Raw genomic sequence first — 15,090 nt, 5'->3', positions numbered from 1 at the left:
TTGAGGGACATTCTTGCTGGGACAAACTTGACAGTCTCAAACCATTTCTCATGTTGCCAAACAGCAGCATATGCAAAAACAAAATCTAAGGACTGAAGCTGGAATTTTCAATAGCACAAACTATTTCTCTCGAGATGCTGGACAGCTTACAACAGCATGGCCTCTGAAATTCCCAGTCCATAGGATGAACGAACGAAACAAGCTTTTGTGCAAAACCAGCTATTGTAACACTACTTTTTATTTTTCAAAGTATAGCGAAGCAATTAGTTCCGCAACGCTTCTGGACGGGTGTTTTATCACTCTGGTGATGGGTGAAAGGGCAGGAAGCAGAGGGACAGGATGGAATTTGGAGCACGACCCAAGTTCTACCAGGACACAGGGGACGGACGCTTTCCAAAAAAGAGATAACTTTGCCACGGGGGAAGTGATCCTCCTCGTCTCTGCATCCTGTGGACACAACCTTCCCTCTGAGCATAACATCTTTTACGAAAATATGCATTGCAGCATTCTTCACTCTGCTTCCCACTTCACTATGGCAGAAAAGCTAACCCTTGATAATCTGAGTTTTACCAAAAACAGATCTACCCCTGCCACTCAGACGATATCAGTGCAGTGGAAGTTAGGGAAGAATGACACCCGGTATTTCATTTTGGCTGTAGATTTCCTGTGGAAAAAGGAAGATGAAGAAGTATTTCATGTGATGGGATGTATCACAGAAAATACCAGCTCTCATGACTGCTAGAAACTGAAGACTGAAGTGACGGCCAAAACAATACAATGGTTCATATTATTTGGGCACAAAGTTTTTCTTCTTCTACAGAGTCAACATTTCCTTCATTTGAAAAATAACAGGTCAATCCTCCTTGCTGCATAGCTGTTAAATGACACCAGTGCTTTAGAAATGCAGCTTTTGGTAATTTTTCCCCATTATTTTTCCCCATTATTTTTTCATGGAAAAAAATTAATTTTATGGATCTCGCTTCAGAGCATCTTACAAGAGTTTAACTCTGAAAGCATTAAACATGATTCAGAAGCCTTGGCTAGAACTAAGTCAAACTTTGAGAAGTTGCTTATATGACTTGGGTTAGTACTTCAGATCCTACAACAGTTTATTACATATGAAAAATATCATCCCCCTTCAAGTGTTCTATTTAAATAAAACTGCCATTTTTAGCAATAATACTTCAGAAGAATTTGTGCTGAAGGCCAAATAAGTCTTTTTTTTTTTTTTTTCAGCTGATTTTGGAGCTCTTCCACTCCAGCCATTCACTAAGTATTCAATGAACCTCCTTGAAAGTCCTTATCAGGCCTGAAATTACAACACAACTTTAAACTTGAGGATCTTTGCCTCATTTTCAGGCTTATGTTGAGACGAACTCCATGTTTACAGTTAATCTGGACCACCGGTAGCTCTTTCAGACATTTTTTTTTGTTACGAAAAATAATATGCCAGGAATTTAAAAAAGGTGATATATCTGCAAATGACCTTCAGACTGCATGATCTCATCTCTCAGCCACTCAACATCTGGGAACAGGAATGAAGTTTGGCGTTCTTTACCAACGGATCAGGAAAGAAGACAATAGATATCATTTGAAGCACAAGCAATACCCTCTCAAGCCTGCCACCTCTCTTCCTTTCCTGCCTCACAGAAGTCAGAAACAGACTATTTGCCATCCAGTAACTCCACGAAGCAAGAATGGGGACATAAGCAGTCATTTTCCGGTTTAGACATGAAGGCAAATGGTTAAAACCCAATTATACAAGCGCTAACTGCAGGATCCAACGTGGCTATTATCAACATCATCACAAGCTCTGTTACAATTGGGGCATGGTTTTGGGACATTCCTATGAGGCAGCTGGAACCATGTAGTCCCAGAGGCATTAGCTCACAAGGGAATTCACTGCCAGCCCTCAGCTCTGGCTGCCAACTGAGCACATGAGCTGGGGACATAGTTTCCCTTCTCAGCCTATATCTGATGTTTTAAGTACTGCAGACCAGGGATTGTCCATTACTTTGTCTAAGATGAAAAATACCCAAGACAATACGATCCTGATCTTCTTGGGCATCTCAAATCTATTGTAATACAAACAAAAAAATATAATGTTTTCCTGCTGTTACTGAGACTTTGTTTCCAGGCTCAAACCTGGTTAAGTAGGGGCCTATGAAGGTAGCACAAAAAAAGAAAAAGCAGGAGAACTAATGAAACATCCAATGAAATGAATGAAAATCCAACATACTTGATGGATCCAACATACTTGATGGATCCAACAACCTTTTCCCATCACCGAGGCTATACATAAGATGATCTCCCTGTTACTAACTTTGTGACTAAGTTCTAAGATTCATGCCTTCCAACTGCATGTCTTCTCATCAGTTCTGAATTTTCATTTTATGTGTTGACGATGGATTATCTTTGACATCTCTGCCCCTCTTCCACATTAGGTTGAAACCAGCTGAAAAGTCTTGAGGAGGGAGATGGAGGGACAGATATACAAGCAGGAGTACAAGTTCATACAGAATACATCTACACAAAGCTCATTTCCTTAGAAAACTGGGTAAGAAAACACCCCAAATCCTCTCAGCTTTTGGATGATGGAATTATATCTGGCCTGGTGTGCCTATACCCAGCTGCCAAAGCTGTGGAGTTAGGAACGTGCCCACTGTCCTGCTATCTCCTTCAGAGATGGCATCAGGACACAAAAAGCTGATGTGGTTGTAAAAAAAAAAAGAGTGGCCCTACCAAGGCAGGCTGAAAGTTCATAATTCAGTATCTTGTCTCCATCAGCAGCCACAATAAGCACCCAAGGAGGAATAAAATTCAGCAGATGTATTTGATGCTTTCCACTGGTGTCCTCTTCCAACAATTTTTGCTCAGCAACTTCTTGCAAATACTGCAGTCACTATGTTCTTAATCTCAGTGGATTTCCCTTTGATGAACTTCTCCCCTTGAACTCAAGTAAACCTGTAAGTGACAAACAAGTTTGTCGGGATACAGGCTTTTCCCTAGCTTTACTGAAAATATAGGGCAGTTATGAAATGTAGGTCTTTGGCCTGCTCAGAAAGGAAGCAACAGCCACGTCCCATGTTGCTCCCACCTTCGTGGGACACACTGGCAGAGAGAAGTTGAGAGGCAGCTCAGAATATGGCAGTCTCAGCAACTCTCAAGCTGCACAGTTTCAGGAAAAATTAAAAACAAAGTCTTTTAGATACTATGCATATAATGAACATAAAACAAGAGGCCTTACCTTTTGCATTTTAATCTTCCAAGATGAAGCTAAACTGGTTCAAGATTTCTCATCCAGCACAGGCTGCATCTATGGGGGGGTGCTCCTGGCACAACCAGGTTAGGCAAGAATGTGATTCCCTGCTGCACTGGAACTCAGAAAGTTGAGTGAGCAAACCCCTCACATGGAGGTCTGGGTTGCAATTTGGCCAAAAGGCAGATATCACTCCTGAGCGGGTGGCTGAACACATCTGTTAGCTTTCTGCTTGTTCTCCATCAGTCTCTCCCCAGACAGGGCCCTGACCCAATTCTCACCAAAGCCCACAAAGGTGGCCGACCTGCTTTAGGAGTTGGATTGCACCCAGTGTCCAGCCAAGGGAATGCCACCAGCTGTCCCGCAGCCCAGGGCTCAGCACAAAGCCATCGGGCCTCTTGCATTCTTTTCCAGCTTAGCGGGCCGTCCAGCACCAGCCCTGGCACTCACACAGCTGCTCAAATCAGATATCACCATCCAAGCAAGGCATGACTGTCATCGGCCCCCGGCACCTCGACCTCTCCCTCCCAGCAAGCCACAAGAGCATGCCACATCTTGTGCCCACATTTTCTTTCCTAAGAAAGCCCCAAGAGACTCCTCTGGCACAGCTCACATTGCTGGTGAACAGCTCCCTCCGGCTTCCATGTTTACATCATTGTGGTTGTTAATTTGAGAGAAGCCTTTTATTTTAGACACCCCCCCACACACACACCCCCTCTCCCTCCACAGGGGGGGAAAAATGTGACCTTTAAGATTGTTTATACCAATCAACAAGAAGGCCTTGCGCTGCCAGATTCCAAGAAACACGAGACAGTCTTCGAGCTGGAAGAGGGAGGGGAGCTGGGCAAGGAGAGGGAGCAACCCAGGTCAGGAGTTCATAGACAGGATAAAGCAGAAGGCAGCACGAGGAGACGGGTGGCAGGGCATGCCCTTTCCATTCAGAGGCAACACAGGCATTGACAGCCTCGCAGACAGCGTGCACCAAGCCAGAACACTGTTTCTGTGTCCCAAGGTGATAGGAGAAATGAGACAGTTGTGAAGGATGACCTCAAAGAATTATAGAATCATTAAGGATGGAAAAGACCTCTAAGATCTCCTTGCTCAACCACCTACCTATCACCAATATTGCTCACTAAACCATGTCCTTAAATGAAGGTTCCCGTTTCTTCCTAACAAAGCCCTCAGGGACCTTCTTGCAGCATTTCATGGCGAACCAGGAGACGTCCAGGACAAGTCAGGGCAAGCAGAAATTATTGCAGTCCAGTTCTGCAATCTGGTGCCCACTGTGATGAAGAAAGTGGCTTGACATGACAAGGAGGAAGATGAAAATATTTTCCCACTGTTGAATGCAGAAGTAAATAAATAAGTAAGTAGACAAGCATTCAAATCCAGGAATTTCCTTTCATTGCCAGCATTAGCCTTCAAGGGAGTAGCACCACAAATTTTTTCCTACCACTGTGATGAGCCAAACAAGCAAAGGTTGTGGCTTCAGGGATCCAAACTTCCAGCATCCTAACAAGCAGAGGAAGCACGGTTTACTAACATGTCCACTGGCACGAAGGCTATAGGTGCCTTGTGCACAAAATGCCAGCACAACAGATGGGAGAACTCCCCTCAAGTTCAAAGGCAGCCAAGCCTTCATCCCATTAGGTTGAAGACCAGGAGAGAGCCAAAGCATTGAAGGGAGGAAGAAAAGAGGCGAAGGATCAAGAAAAACTGCGGGAGGTCAAATGTGGTGGGATAGACAGAGATGCTGTGATATAGCACACCACTTTTGGGCAGCTGGCCCAGCTCAAGGCAGGGGTTTTCAGGATGGAGGTATGTTTCTTCCTTTGAGTCTGCTCCCTAAACAACACAATGCAGTGGATGTGAACTTTAGCCCCAAGGTATCTGGCACAGAGTCAGCAGCTTGACGGTTTCAGACACTTTTTTGTGGTCAAAGCTCTCTATGAACCTATATATTTGCAATTATAGGACCAAGTCTTGTTCCCATTTACACTTATCTTCTCCATTGGCTTACACAATATAACCAGAGGTGGTATTTGGTCTATGCGCTGCTTTTATTTCTTTTGTTGTCTGCCTAGATATGTTATTTATGACCCATTAGATACATTTGTTTGTTAACTTACAAACCTCAGAAAATATTTTTCATGAAAGATTGTATTTTTAAACAACCACGTCGCCACTCCTCTATTAGCACTTGAGGATTAAATAAGACTGTGAGTAGTTGTTAAATAACAGTTGGTTACTGAAACACATGTACTGAGGTTTTGGTCTTCCCATTATTGAGGCTAAAGAAACGATGCTTTTTACAACCACACTGATGTTGTCCAGCTGAATTCTTATTTCAAGGCACATTTCAAATGCTGAATTTTAAACCACCACATGGATTTCTAACCCATACCTTCAGCAGCTTTGGACATGCTGCGAAGGAGAAAAGCAGATGGATGCCACAGCTGGTTGTGCAGAAGTCAAATCTGATTCTCTTTTAAAATACAATTAGTTGATTGTTTTTTGAGTTTGGGGTTTCTCTCTCTCTTCTATTCTTTCTCTTTTTAAAGCAGTTCTACCGCATACTCATTTTTTTGCTGGGTAATACAGCATCTAGGATTTGCTTGCTAGGACAATTATTGCATGCAAGCTGTGCACAGCTGCACTGTTGGTGGAGTTGCAGTTGTACTCACTTTCCTAGCTTGACCAAACTACCAGAAGTCTACTTGTGGAAGTGAGCCCACAGAAACATTTGTGTGCTGAGATTGGTCATGTCATCTCTGATACCTAAATTCATACATCTGCCAACATGCTGTCTGCAATCTGAAACACGCTCCTGTTTCATTCCTGCATTGTCTCATGGATGAAAGAAAATGCCAGGAGAGAAAGAGATGGCTTACATATAGCCAGCAGTTGCTTGCTATTCCCTGGGTCCTGTTTTCAATATAAGTGTTTGGTTTAGGTTATTGTTTCTCCTTTTTCTTCTTCATTCATTTGAGCATTCCATCTTGCCATGCAATTGGAGCTATTCAACTCTAAGATAAAAAGGCTGAAGATGCTCAAAGACCAAACTGGGTTGCTCACTGACACGGACTCCGTCCTGCTTCATATGATTTAGCAAATAGTAGTTCCTCTGAGAAATTATTCTCCATTCAGTTCCTCAGCAAATGTGTCCTGATTGGATACAAATGAGAAAAATGAAATGCAGATGATTTTCTTTTGGCTGCAGCTCTGGGGAGGCCTATGCAGGACGTATATCTTTGGTCAACTGTCTCCTGATTTCTGTCGACAGATGCGTTGTTCCTTCCTATGTACATCCAGGCAGCTCTGCCTCTCTACTTTTCAAGGTCTAATTATGACAAAAAGTGTTGAAAGTCACAGTAACCTTGTTCCAGGAGTCAGCTCATCCTTCAGAGTAAAAATGCAGAGTCAGCCCTGCCTACATATTGCCAAACTCCATGTACAGAGCTTCCCGTTTGCTGGCACTGACTCTTTAGAAGTGCCTATGCAGTAAGAAACACCAGGCACAGAAATTTAGCTGGAAATCAGCAGAGATCTTGTGAACTGCCACTTCTGCTTCTCTTGCTATTTTGACTTCTCTCACAGCATTGTGAAGTCAGAAGGAAACAACGCAAAAGGAAAGAATGCTCAAAAAAAACAAAAAACACAGACATTGAGACAGCAAGAATTGGGTTCCTCTTTGTTCCCCTAGGTACTAAGATATCAAACCCAAAAGCATATGCTTGCTATTTCAAGGCATTCACTGGAAAATTTTTCCTTCATTCTATGGCATTTGTCCATCATATCACGAGACACTATGTACCTATACCAAAGAAAAGATTATCACAGAAAGGCCAAACGCTATCTTCTGTTCAGTTGTTAATCCACCAGGCTAATCAGCTGAAAACACTAGAAAAACTTTCTTGTTCAAGCTTTTTGCCATAAGAATAGGAAAACCATACTCCCTCTCAATCAAAAAAAAAAAAAGCCTGTCTTCACAAGGCCTCTTGAAATAAGCCAACCTACAGAGAATATTACATAAATAGATAAATAAATAGATGAGGCTGATAATAAAACTATTCCCACAACAGAGAGATTGAAATCCCCAAAAGCAGGAAAAGGGCTTCTGTGGACTTCAGCACGGAACTTACCCCACTATTAAGTTTGAAAGTATCTCACACACCACGAAGATGGATAGTAGCATGAAGCTGGCGTAAAGGTAGATATATCATTGGTCTGGTCCATGGCCAGAATCTCATTCTGCCTCTTGAAACCTAAAACTGCAAAGGACTAATGTAAAAATCTAATGATATATCAAAGCTACCTGATACCTCCCAAGCTCTGCAAATCAACAATCTTTACAGCCAGAAAAGGGGCTCAGAGCTGTACTTTATTTGTGACCATACTCTTAAATGTCCAGTTTAGGTAAAAGAGTTTATGATTCCCAGGCTATGATGAATACCCTAACTGCAACCACAGCTGTAAAGACACAGTCAGGATTATTTTGAGCATCCATCACCCACCTAACTTGAGCCTTACGTCTCATCTGTCATCTAAGTAGGGGGTGCAAATCTCATTATAACCACCAGAGTGAGTCATGCGTTACAACTTCTGTGCATGTCCATTACACTCAAGAATAACCTCCCAGGTCCTCCAGTGGGATGGCAGAGATGGATGGAGATCTCTCTTTGATCTGGGGGGATTCTTCCTCTACCTCCAGTTTGTTTCCAATTGCCTCCAAGGTCATGCTGTCAGGACAGGGACAAGCATCCTCCCTTGCATGTGAATCTAATCTCCCCTCCTCCAAAACCACCAGTCTGCACATGTTTGCTGTTACTTCCAGATGTGTCCACAACTTGAAAGCAGTGATTTGAGAGAAAAAAAAAACATTTGGAGTTAGCAGAGCTGATTCCCCCTTCCCCTCCTTCCTCTTCCTTCAGCATCTGTCCAGGCTGTCTACACGGGTGACACCAAACTGTTCAAGGGGACTCGATATTCACCATGGAAGCATGTGCACATGGAAGGATTAGAGAAACAAAGCAAATCTTCCTCTCCCCATCATATTAAATCCCCTCTTTCAGCTCCCTGACTCACAATTCACTCCTAGAGATCACTGGCTAAAGCTCTGCTAACAGATAACTAACAAGAAACCCATTTGGTGTCCTTCCCCACTCTGGAATGAAACGGATGTCTGAAAAACAATGGAAATGATGGCACTGACTGGAACTAGATTGCCTCGATAGATGCAGCAGCACGTACAACATTAATATATCTTAATCCTACTGTTCTCACTCAGGCAACCCTGACAGAAGGCTTGAGTTCTGTACTGCAGACATTTCTAGCCCTGGGTCTTTCTTCAATAGCCAGACTGGGGGTCTCTTTCAGTGACTGGTCATGTGGACTGTGATCAGCAGGAATACAATGTCACTTCTGTGGGGTCCTGTAGCTGTGAATTTTCCCTTGAAGAGGACAGAAGGAGGAGGGAGAAAGGAGGCAGCTTTGTTCACATGCATGTGTGTTCACCCTATAGCCTGAGCACTGTTGGCACAGGAAAGGTTCACTCCTGATTTTGGGAGCCATTCTCAGAGCAGCTCTCTCCCTCCATCAGCTGGAGATGGCCCACCCCCTCCATACCCTGTGCTGTGGGAAGTTAACTTAGAAGCCAGCTTTGCCATCTGTGGACTACCCCATGCTGGGAGAACCCTCAGCTGGGGAGATCAGTTGTCTTTCCAGAGCAGCGCAAAGAAATCAGAGCGTGGGAGAGAACACAGACCCAAGCATCCTTCTAAGTCCTTCGCAAACTTCTCCACGCGTCCCTCAGACTCCACCTCTTTCATCAGAAGTACCTAAACGTGGCCGTATAGTGATGTCTGCTGTTGACATCAGAGCAGATTCACAGAGCAGTCTGGCTGCTGCCCTTAGCTGAGTCATGACTCACAAAACAAAGGGGATTTTGAGCATTGTTATTTTATTATTTTCATTATTTCATTCATCATTGTAATTTCCCTCTCTTACTCTTGGCGAAAAGAGAAAGAAAGACATACACTTACATACACACACAAAAGAAAAAGAGAAGAAAAAAAAAAAAAAAGAATGAAAAACTGCCAAGATGGCCAACATCTGGAAACTGATTTCCCAACCCTAGAACAAAGAGCCTTGAAATTGTGGCTCCAACTCTCCTGTTTGTGTTCTCCTATTATGTAAAAAGTCCTAGAATAAAATCTAATAGACAAGAAACCCAAGAGTCAGCAAGAGTAATTTGGAATTTATTAGCAAATGAGATCCGTTTGGAAGTTCATGTAGAACTGTACATTGGGCTTACCAAGCTATTAAATTATACACGAGGGCTTGAGAAATCTGCCGAGAGTATGACAGCGTCTGATTCCAGGCAACCTATCCTTATAGATCAGGCTTGGCTTAAATCACTTCTTTAATTCTGGCTAAACTGCTTGTGCCATTTCTACTACTTTCCACATTCAGAAATATCATTCTTAGCAAGGTTTAGTGCTGTGCAGGAATGGGGAAAAGATTATGGAGACACAAAGACAAAGCTAGGAAAGAAAAAAGGAAGAAACACAATTTTGAAATCATCATTTTTCAGCGAGGGAAGCGGAAGAAGCAGTTCCTGAAAGAGTTCAGAACATCAGCCATTTTTAATAGGAGGAAGTTTCAAGAAACGGGTTAACAATCTACTACCGACATTTAACAAAAAAGATTTTGCAAGTCACCAGAAACGTTCATGTGGGAAGAAATATTTTCAAAAACATTCAGTTTTTAATTTAAAAAACTGAAACCCCATAGCATTTCAATAGAAAAAAAAAAAAAAAAATTAATCATGCATTGTTGAGAAATGGCACAGTGCACCCCACTGGGACAGAAAGAAATGCATTATTAGTCGAGAATCATTGAGAGGACAGTTATTTGATGGCCTCAAAAGAAGATGCTCCTCTGACCTGTCTGATCACATACAGGCATGCCCAAGATCCACAGGTCCTTCAGCTTCTTTCTCCTCTCCGACTCTCATTTTGGGTCTCCTGAATGGCAGCCCAACACGCTGGCACTACATGGACAAAGGATTTCCTGCTTTACCTCCAAGCCAAAGCAATCTAGGAAGAGACACCACAACTAAGCGCGCATGAATGAGGTCACAGTGTCCTACAACATGTCTCCCAGTCACAGACCCTTTTTTTCCACCCCCTCCTCCCTTTGAAGTTACTTAGCTGTGCTTATGTTCAGTGTTGAATCATTGGACCTAGCCGTTCATCTGGGCCCTTGGGATGCGTTACAAGGATGGAAAGAGAAAGGCACGGCTTCATAACGCCTTCCAAGTATGAGGGAGAAAGGATTCCTGGAAAATCTGGTTAAGACTGTCCAAAAAAACTTCTTCGAAGAAACGTGGCAAACTGTATATAGCTATTTATGATGGAGATGGAAGTTGGACTACCCCTGAAGACAAGCGGTTGCTGCCCAAACAGAGGTCTTAATCATCATTCCAGTTAGTCATTGAAAATTAAACACACCATAAGTAGGTGGGGGAAAAGGGCTATTCCAAATAAATAGGCTCCTTATTCTGCAGGAACTGTTCTAGCTCATATATGTTTACCTACACTTGCATTTAAAAAGAAGGCATTGAGCCAAACCATGGATCCAGAACTTGAATTCTGAAACCAGACTTCTTTCTCCATGCATGGAATTGCTCAAACAAGAACAGAATTGGTCAAAACAACGTTTTTCTTTAAACGAACAGTGGTTTTTCTTCAAAAGAAAATTAATTTATGAGCATTTTCCTCTCCCCTCCCTCAAATTTTTCTAGTTTTTCAGTTAAGAAATTTTTCAGCTTTGGTTTTAGCTTTGTTTTCCTTCATTCTTCCTCCGCTGCCTCCATTTTTCATGGCCAAACAGAATGAAAGCAAACGAGAAGGTGAAGGGGTAATAAAGAATATCTAAATGAACAAAACATTTTCATTTATGTCTTAAAATTGGAACTTCTGAGACTTTTTCCATTTCTTCTTTGAGATCGCTTCCAATTTTTTGCCTTGCTTGCATTTTTTACTGTCAAATCAGAAAACAGAACTTTTTAGGAGTGCTGTCCAAAAGCACTTTCGAATTACTTGCAGGAAATACTCTCAGAACGTGATCTGCACTGCTTCTGCCTCCCTTCACACATCCTGCCCACGCAAGAAATATTTTTGCTACCTACAGATATGCACAGGTCAAACACAGCCCAGGTGTAGTACAACAACTCAGCACATAGGCTACCTATTTTCTGCTTTTCTTCGGGCATTTAATGGCCTAAGATCTCAGAGGACATGCATGGGGCAAAGCAATCCTCTGTGGGGGCAAAAGCAAGGTCCAGCCCTTCTCCTCAGTGGAATCAGTGAGAATGTTTGCCTTTAGCATATTCATGGAGACAGGGTCTTGCCCAAAGTGCATACCACGGGAATGAATCTCCCAGAAGTATGAATTCTCTCTGCCTCATACCAAAACATTCATAGTAAGACCAGGCGGCACTCCGCAGCAAAACATTGGCAAGAAGAAATACTAATAAAAGACTAAGACACTAAAAACATGAAGAAAAACCTCCCAGAAGAAACGAACATAAGAACACGCTGCTCATTCAATGAAGAAAAAATGCTAACAAATGAATGCTGCCTCATGATGATATTGAACTATTTACAGGAAGAGCGTGGAGAATTTTGGCCGGCAAAGGAGAAAACTATCCATCAGAACTATTTTCTGTGCAGAACAAAGGGGAGAGGAAACAGAGGAGGAGAAGTGGGGACATGAGGAGAGGGTGGAAGGGAAGGAAAACACAGATGAAGGAATTGTTGCAAATAAAGACAAGGGAGAGAATGAAAGTAAACAGAAGGAGGTCTTGTGCTCACTGTTTACCTGCCTGTAGCCAGTCGTTGGCATAGACCAGTAGACTTCCCCCTCAGAAGCAGCAGATTAGGAAATCTGCCATCAGCATGAACAAAATGTTCTTACGTTAACTGGGGCAAAGTGATTGCAAAGAATATGCCAGTTCCCATTATTAAATTGTTCTATATTCCTGTCATCTTAGATGACTACGTGAGTTGATTTCACAGCCTGAGCCTTCCTCACCCAGTAGCTCCAGTGATTCATGACACTTTATGTCAATGACTTCATCATATTGCATGGAAAATGCTCTGGAGATACACGTGCATGTGCAGTGACTCACTTTGACTCCATGGGGGTGACATTTGCAACCTGAGCCAAGTCTGCCAGCAAGACAAAGGCAGGTCTTATGGGGCTTCCAAGCTGCACGGGTGGGTACTGAAGGATGGAGCATACAGAGAAAGGCAGGAGGAGGCAGCCTTCAAGGATTTGCCACATGCAGCTAACAGCTGAGCGCAAAAGCATACACAAAGGCACAGGTTGGCTCTTCCCACATCTGGCACTGCAGAATGCTAAGCACATAGTCCATTTCATGCAGTAAGTAAGGAAAACAGAAGTGCTCTGCACAGTTCTTGAGGACCATGAGGAAGAACATTCCAGAAGTTCTCTGGAACCAAGACAAGACTTTCCATTTAGAGAGAGGAAGATACTTATGAATCAAGAGTCAGCAGAGAGCAAAATGCTGCAAAAAAAATGCATGCATTAGAAGAGGAAACACCACATAAAGTAGCCATCGCTCAGGAAGAATACGCAAGATAGACTGTAAATCTATGAACATGGGATATAGGAACCTTCAACCTATGCACCAGAGCAGCTCACACACACAGTCGGGCCAATTCGTTTTTGTGGGTACACTGGAAATGGAAGCTGTAAACAGATGATTAGAAAGATGTTTTCTCCTCCTTTTTGGAAGGAGTGGGACTGAGAAAGTGCCAACCAGATTTCCCCAACTCCTTCTGCAGTCCTTGGCTAGCTCCTTCTTTAAAAAAACAAAAATCAAAAATAAAAGAAGGATCTTGGAAGTGGGTGTAGCACAAACATTCTGCATGAAGAAAGAATGGTGCACTCAGGGAGATGCCCAAGATGAGCCCTAAAGGAAATGTTTCAAGGAGACATCTTGAGTGAGCAATGCATTTTTAGAGTGGACCAAAGAAATCACTGCAATCCTGCTGTTTCTAGTGATTTGGTTTTATTTTTTTCTGACAGAATATAAGCAAGAGGGGACAAAAACCAAGCCATTTTGCCAAGGAAATCTGAATTTTCAGTTTGAAATAAGATTCTATCTTGATATAAAACTTGCTTGTTAAGTACTTATTCGAGAACTGCACGTGCTTCCTTCAACATGAAAGAAGAATGATCTTTTTAATTCAGCAAGAAAGCTGTGAATGAGAAAAGTTTATGGATTCCTCCATCTTCCCTGTCATTTCAGTCACCAACATACACAACCTCCATTTATTTCTCAAGACGATGCACTGTTTCCATGCATCCTGGAGCTAAGTCACCCACAGGGCCACAAGACAGAAAGTTTTGTTAGAAACAAAAGTGTAAGAGTCCACAAGCAGTGCCAGGACTGTACTTTTAGTGCTGCTACTTCACGGCTTGCAGTTGTCCTCACATTGTCATGTTGTGGCTACAGGAAAATGTGCCTTTCCACATGACTTTGAACCTGACCACTGCTGACCATAGCACCTATTTGCTCATGTTTTGCCAAACTAGCCATGAACCAATGGCAACACACAGGCACTCAGTGGAACCTTAAATGGCACTGTAACACTCCCACGTGTTCACAAGGGCACATGAGAAGCAATACCAGAGCCAGACTCCCCATTGCTCCCCAGGGAACACTCTACTCACCACAGCCAAGACCCTTTCTTCCTGCATCCTCTGGCCCTGCCACAGCAAGTGACACCCATGCACATGCCAGGCAAGCCATGCTGCTTCCCTGGCTGGAGCTACTTGTTACCCTACACCAATACCAAATTAAAGGAGAAAAAAAAAAATAAAAAGCACTCCCTGGGCATCACACAGTGCATTCCAGTTCCTCTCCAGTCACTGTTTGCCCAGTGTTTTAAATACGTGAAGCATTATATAAATGCTATTATTATAATGTTCCCCTCCTTCCAATCAACTCCCCTCGCAGACCCACAGACATTCCCCACCTCCCATTTTAGCATGCCCATGGCACCAGAAAATACCCTGTTTTCATTTACCCTGCCCTTTGCCACATGATCCCAGCTCTCAGAAGCTTTAAATAGTCTGCATTATTATGAAGGCTTGTTAGAACTTGTCCTTAATCACTCCAGGAATAATCCTTGATGGCTTGTTTCAGCCCAAGTGTAAATGTCTCTGCCACAACAGGGCTCAGGCCTGCTCAGATCCCCCCAGAAGGGAGTCAGGTAGGGCGCAGTGCCTGATACAGGATGAATGGCACACTGAGGGGGCCATGTCCGATGCTAGGCTCTTGTTGTGCCTATAAGCTAAAGCTATTTTCAGTCAAACCTTGAAATGGAAACCTACTTTTCAGAAAAGACTGGTTTGACCATATCACATGTTGATGGATGCCAAGTAGCAGAAGCCAATGCAGGTTTAAAAGCAAGGTTATGGAAAAACGTGCAGTCATTGCCTCCCAGAGCCATGCTCGTTCCTGTGAATCCTATGCCTTGTGATGCTTGCGAGCGCACATGAATTCCTGCGCTAAACATTGAAATGTAAGTGCTCTCTCTGCCAGGACTACAACTCAGCCCTACAATAGTGATGCAAATAACGAAAAGGAAGAAAGAAATCTACTGCTTGATAAATCTGTTTCTCAAAGCTGGTGATAATGATTTCCATGTCATTTACAGGAGAAAACCCAAGGCAGAAATAAATCTTTTTTTTTTTTTTTTTGTCTGAATTCCAGCTGCAAACATAGAGGAAAACAA

At 42.9% G+C, this 15,090-nt stretch overlaps 1 long non-coding RNA gene across 2 annotated transcripts in view; it reads right to left on the bottom strand.

Annotated features, from left to right (window-relative positions):
* Nucleotides 1-15,090, bottom strand: part of LOC122187222 — a 167,219-nt gene that overhangs the window by 118,231 nt on the left and 33,898 nt on the right. Inside the window, exon 1 of one of the 2 annotated variants that reach the window (XR_006181261.1) lies at nt 7,402-7,456. The exons of the other annotated variant lie outside the window; for it this stretch is intronic. This is a non-coding gene — a long non-coding RNA (uncharacterized LOC122187222). Of the gene's footprint in view, nt 1-7,401; nt 7,457-15,090 lie in introns of those variants that run through there. 2 annotated transcript variants of the gene reach the window in all.

The sequence above is a fragment of the Lagopus leucura genome, unplaced genomic scaffold, assembly GCF_019238085.1.
Source record: "Lagopus leucura isolate 7727_CA_CO unplaced genomic scaffold, USGS_WTPT01 Super-Scaffold_100044, whole genome shotgun sequence".
Classification (NCBI taxonomy): Eukaryota; Metazoa; Chordata; class Aves; order Galliformes; family Phasianidae; genus Lagopus; species Lagopus leucura.
The sequence above is the reverse complement of the archived record's forward strand: the minus strand, read 5'-3'. Positions and strand labels throughout refer to the sequence as shown.